Source organism: Narcine bancroftii, chromosome 3 (genome assembly GCF_036971445.1).
Source record: "Narcine bancroftii isolate sNarBan1 chromosome 3, sNarBan1.hap1, whole genome shotgun sequence".
In the NCBI taxonomy this organism is placed as follows: domain Eukaryota; kingdom Metazoa; phylum Chordata; class Chondrichthyes; order Torpediniformes; family Narcinidae; genus Narcine; species Narcine bancroftii.
In genome coordinates, this window is record NC_091471.1 from 131,420,872 (window position 1) to 131,426,955 (window position 6,084).

Sequence of the window (6,084 nt, forward strand, 5' to 3'; positions counted from 1 at the left end):
GTAATATCCAAGAGTTTTTGCATCTGTCAGGCTTTGCTTCAGCGCTGTGAACGCTTTCTTCTGCTCAGATCCAAAATGAAATGGTACACCTTTCCTGGTTAGTTTCCTTAGTGGTTCTGCCACTGTAGCGAAATTAGGAATGAACTTTGCACAAAAATTGACCAATCCCATCCTCGTCGCCAATGTCACATTTGTGGCCCGAAATGTGAAGTTAATAAAACATTAAACACAAGTTTTATCAGGTAAATTTCTCAGTGGCTTTATTTTCCCGTTTCCTTTGTTCTCCTGCTTGTGTTCTTATCTCTCTCTCTCATACCACGTGACTTCCAGTACATCTCATACATATTCATTATCATGACAAGGTCCACTTCCCAAGCAGTGTCCTCCAGGACCCTGAGTGGGGTACTCTGTAGTTCCTGGCATGCTGGAGGCATCAGACCCTTAGTTCCAGCGGGTGCCAGGTCCTCTCTGCTGTCAGGGTTTGCCAGGTAGGCGTACGTTGGGTGGTGTGCAGCAGGTGCACACTCTTGATCAGGGGGTCTGTCTTGCTCCTCCTCATCTGCTTTCTCAGTAGGACTGGCCCTGGTGCCATCAGCCAAACTAGGAGAGTAGTGCCAGCTGAATATTTCCTCTGGTAGGTAAACATAAGCTCATGTGGAGTTGCATTGGTCTTCGTGGAGAGGAGCAACCTTATGGAGTGGAGTGCCGTGGGTAGGAGTTCTTACCAGTGTGAGCCTGGAAGGCCTTTGGACTGAAGAGCTAATTTCACAGCCTTCCATACAGTCACATTCTCTTTTTCAACTTGTCCGTTCCCACAGGGATTGTAGCTAGTCATCCTGCTTGGTGCAATGCCACTTACGAGCAGGTACTGGTGTATATCTTTGCTTGTAAATGATGAGTCCCATTGGATACCCAAACAGGGTGAAAAATAGAGTGCAAGGCCCTGATGAGCATGGTGGTGGTCATGTCTGGGCAGGGAATGGCAAACAGAAAACATGAATACTCATCGATAATGTTGAGAAAGAACACGTTTCCATTGGTGGAAGGAAGGGGACCCTTAAAAATGACACTGAGTCAATCGAAGAGACGGAATGCCTTTATCAGGTGTGCTTTGTCGGGGCAGTAGATTGCAGCTTGCACTCCACGCAGATCTGGCAGGACCTGGTCATTTCCCTGATGTTCTCAATGGAGTAGGGCAGATTGCGAGCCTTGACAAAATGAGCCATGCAGGTGATGCCCGGGTGACAAAGCTCATCGTGCAGTGACCAGAACTGGCTGGTGTGTGCAGAAGCACAGCTTCCTCTTGACAGGGCATCTGGAGGTTCATTGAGAGTACCTGGACTGTATGCTATGTCATAATTATAGGTGGAGAGTCAATCCTCTGCCTATCATTCTTTATTTTGCCTCTTTTTGCATTATTAAACATAAACACCAATCGCTGGTCGGTGAGCAGTGTAAATTTTCTGCCAGCCAGTTAACCCCTCCAGTGCCTCTACAATGGCTTGAGCATCTTTCTTCACAGATGGGTTCCAAAGTTCATGGCTTTGTAGGGTGCAGGAGAAAACAGGCAACAGGCCTGTCTGGCTGGTTAAGTGTAGCTGCCAGAGCTACGTTAGAGGCATCGCTTTCCACCTGGAAGGGTGCATTCTCTTTCACTGCATGTATGGTGGCCTTTGCAATGTAGCTCTGAACGTATTCGAAAGCTGCCTGGGCTTTAGCTGATAATGGGAAAGAGGTGGACTTAAAGAAGGGGCAGATCTTATCCATGTAACGAAGGACCCACTGAGCATAGTAGGAGAAGAATCCCAGGCATCTCCTTAAGACCTTCATGGTCTTCGGGATCGGGAGGTCTAACAGGGATTCAATTGGGGTCAGGGCCAATGACTCCATTATCCACCATTTAGCCCAGGATTGCCAGACATTTTGTCCGGAACACACACTTACTGGAGTTATGCATGAAGTTCAGAGCTTTGGCTATGTGGAGAAACCTCTGGAGGTTGGCGTCATGGTCTTCCAGAGAGTGTTCACAAATGGAGACATTGTCGAGATAAGGGAAGGTGGCCCTCTACCAATACTCGTTGACCATTTTGTCGATCTGTCTCTGGAAGACCAAGACCCCATTAGTGATGCCGAATGTGATGCCTCCAGAACCGACAGAGCCATTCTTCTGCCTCAAATGCTGTGTTGGGGCAGTCCTCAGAACAGAGCAATAAGTGATGGTATACATCTTTCAGGTTGATGGTTGAATAGACAGGTACTGCGCAATATCATTTACCATGTCTGAAATTCAAGGGAGGGGGGGATTCACGTCCAGGAGTGTGAAACAATTAATTGTTTGGCTGTACTTAATCACTAGCCTGGACTTTTCTTCCCCTTTCACTGGGCTCTCTATGGGCTGTTGCTAGGCTCAATGATGTTTGCTTTGAGCAACTGCTGTGTCTCGGCTCTGATAAATTCCTAATTCCCCCACACTGTATCGCCTGGTCTTTGTAGCTATTGGTTTGCAATCAGGGGTCAGGTTTGGAAAGACTGGGGGATGGGGGAGGAATCAATATTTAGGATGGAGAGTCCACATGTGGTGTCCAGCTTTTGGGACATTCCATTCTGCACTGTGATTGGAGGGAGTGGGCCAGAGTACTCCATGGTCATGCTTTTAAGATGACACAGGAAGTCCAGGCCCAGCAACACATCAGGACATACAGTTGGAACTTACAAAATTCCTCCTCCCCCCCACCTTTTTATAGTTAGATGTACTATACAATACCCCTGGATCATGGCAGAGTGCGAGTGCAAAGCTAGGAAAATAGGATAGTCCATTGGGTACATTCTTAAGTTGTACCACAGAGCCATTGCAGAGTTTATAAACCTCTCTGTGGAGCCAGTGTCTACTAAGCAATCAGTCAAGTGTCTGTTTACTTTCACCTCTATTGTCGAGTTATTCAATTGGTGAGGTATTGCCTGATCCAGGATGACCGATGCCAGTGCCTCAGAAACCCTGTTGCTCCCCATGCTGATGTCGACTCTCTCCTCTAAGCCTGAGGGTAGTCAAAATGGCGCTGACCTCGAGGCGTGGCAAGATGACCACTGGCTTCCCGTGACGCTTCACTTCCAGTGGCGGGTCTGGCCACGAGGCGCAGCAAGACGCTGGTGGCGAACAGCACAGAGAGGTGGAAGCTGGTCCTTTGGGACTCTGGCACAGGTTGAGCGATGATTCGGGGGCTTGCACATGCAGTCACCCTCCATGGGTTCCCTTTAACCCAGCAGACCATCACCCTGCACCCTTGCTTACCGCATCCCGCACACACAGAGTCCTTCACAGGGCATCAGGTGTGGGGTTGATGTGCTTGTCCACAGAAGTAGCATCCCCAGTCACGCTAGGCCACAGTGGTCAGCATTGGGGCTGTGGAGAGGTCACAGGTGCTCCAATGACCTGTTCCTCTCAAAGGGCACCGCTTTCCCCTGTGAGGTCACCAGCTCCCAGTTGGGCCTGCTCAAATGCTTTCGCCAACTCCATGGCACTGGCCAAGTCTTTCTTGGCCAACTCCAGCAATCGTTGCTTCTCGTAACTCGACCTTACCCCTGCCACGATTTGTTCCTTCTCTCTCACCTGGGCCGTGGCTGCTTTGCGGTGGCATTTTCTGGTCAAGGCCCACAGGTCAGGAATGTAGTCGTCCAGCGACTCACCCAGATGCTGCTGATGTTGAAGGAGTCAGTGCCTCACCAGCACATCATTCTGAGGCCTCGTATAGTGGGCCTTCAAGCATTTTAAGGCTGACTCGTAGGTAGCACAGTCTCTGATGACAGTGTACCCTTCGGGGCAAAAGAGAGAGAGAGATGCCAATCTCCAGAGACCATCCAAGTTGAAGACATCTTGTGTGGCCATCAGGTAGGACTGGAAGCTCTCCATCCAGTAGGAGAATTCCTCTGGGGCCTCAGGGGACAGAGGGTCGATGTGGAGCATACCTGGCTTCAACAGGGCTTACATCTCATTTCAAAGTTAAGCTATTAAAATTGTATCACGACTGAATGCACTCAGACAAGTGAGGAGTACAAACACGCTTCTAATGGCTTACAATCAATGGCCAGTCAGCACAATAGTCCTCAGGTGAATCTAAGGTAAGGTCAGAAAACCAGGGTTTATCTTGGGGAAGGTAAGGGTGGAGCCAGGGGAGGAGCCAGCAATTTGAACAATACACTGACAGTAAATTGCAGTTCACTGCAGTGGTGAACAGCAAGAACATCTGCAGGAAATATAAATAGAAGAGCAACAAATACAAGATTAAATAAAGGGATAAACCATAAAAGAATGAATGTTTCAATGCAGAACACTAAAGCGAAAACTGATCAACTCCAGTGTTAGATCTGTCTCAGCAGAAGACGAGATGTACTTTTTTTACATAGAGTTTTGCTGGAATAATGTGGGAGGCCAAAGTGAGGTCAGAAAAGGTGCGAGTTCAAGAATTAACAATGATCACCAACTGGAAACTCAAGGTCATGTTTACAAATTGAGCAGAGGTGTTCTGTAAAACAGCCATTCAATATGTGTGTCATTTCCCTAATAAAAAAGAGAGCACGTGATGAACTTTGAATGGGAAGAAGAATACCTATTTGCTTCCATTGGAAATAGCACTTGGGGCCTTAAAGAGTGGGAAGGGAGGAGGTAAATGGGAAGGTATGACACCCCTGAGAGTTGGATAGAAACTTACTTTGGGAATTGATAGTGCTGGGAGATTCTGCTGTCATAGATGCCTTTCTTCAATCTTTTTATTAATCATATTACAGGTAAGTAATACATGAGGAGAGTAGGACCACATAATCAAAAAGGGAAGACATTATGATATACATATTGTATTACACCACAATTAATGAATATGTTCTCATCTCTTTAAATTGGAATGTGTAAGTGTTTCATCAAGAACAAGCAATGCGTCATTCACACTGAACTTTTATAAATGACTCAATGTTCCTTTCGCAGGTTAAGTCACTATATTGAGGTGTTTGCAATAAATAATGTCTAGTGATAATCATGTCAACGTCTAAGAGCAAAATATGAACCAAAGAAATGGATGAATGAATATTTTTGTTTAGAAAATTAATCAAACATTTAACCCTTAATAATGTTAACAATAAGTATTTCATTAATTTATTAGAGGTACTATGTGGGGGAAAAAAAAAAGTAGAGTTAATATGTGGAAAAATATGCATTAACCATACTTTCAAACCATCTGAGTTTTGTTTGAATGAGGCTAAACCCAAAAATTATAATCTGTCATTGGTCTTAAAGCTGAACTCTGATTAACATGCCAATGACATATCTAATTTCTTCCATCTTTTCTTGATAGATTCAGTTTGGCATTAAATATTTTTGGCGAATTGGTCTAAATAGTATAATTAATTTCTGCAATAAATGATTCATGAAACTAAGTTAAATATCTTTGTCAATTCATTTCATGTTTTTTTTTTCCAAAACTGCATTAAATGGCTTCTCATTGTAAATTTTGGAATTAAATTTAAATTGAGACATACAGTGTGATGATTGGCCCTTTTGGCTCACGAGCCCGTGCCACCCAATTTCACCCAATTGACCTTCAGCCCCAGTATATTTTGAACAGTGGGAGGAAACCTGAGTACCCAGAGGAAACCCACCCAGGCACAGGGAAAACGTACAAACTCCTTATAAACAGGCCCAGATTCGAACCAAGGTTGCTTGCTCTCTATTGTACCCAGAGGAAACCCACGCAGGCACAGGGAGAACGTACAAACTCCTTATAAACAGGCCCAGATTCGAACCAAGGTTGCTTGCTCTCTATTAGCATTGTTGCTAACCGTGCTGCCCTAATTCACTAATTTTTCCATTTCCAAGTTTGTCCATTGGGTCCTGCAATGAATGGCCCCAAGCTACATCTATTAAGTTAAATGGTTGTCGTTAATTTATTGAACCCCATATTGTCTTCCAATTGTTTAATTTTGTTTACCTTAGAATTCTCAGTGAAGTCTCAATGTAGTTTTGCATATCAATGAATTTGTCTCCATAAACTGATAATGTGCGAGGAGCTGCACTAGAGAGACATGTAATTTTGCCCA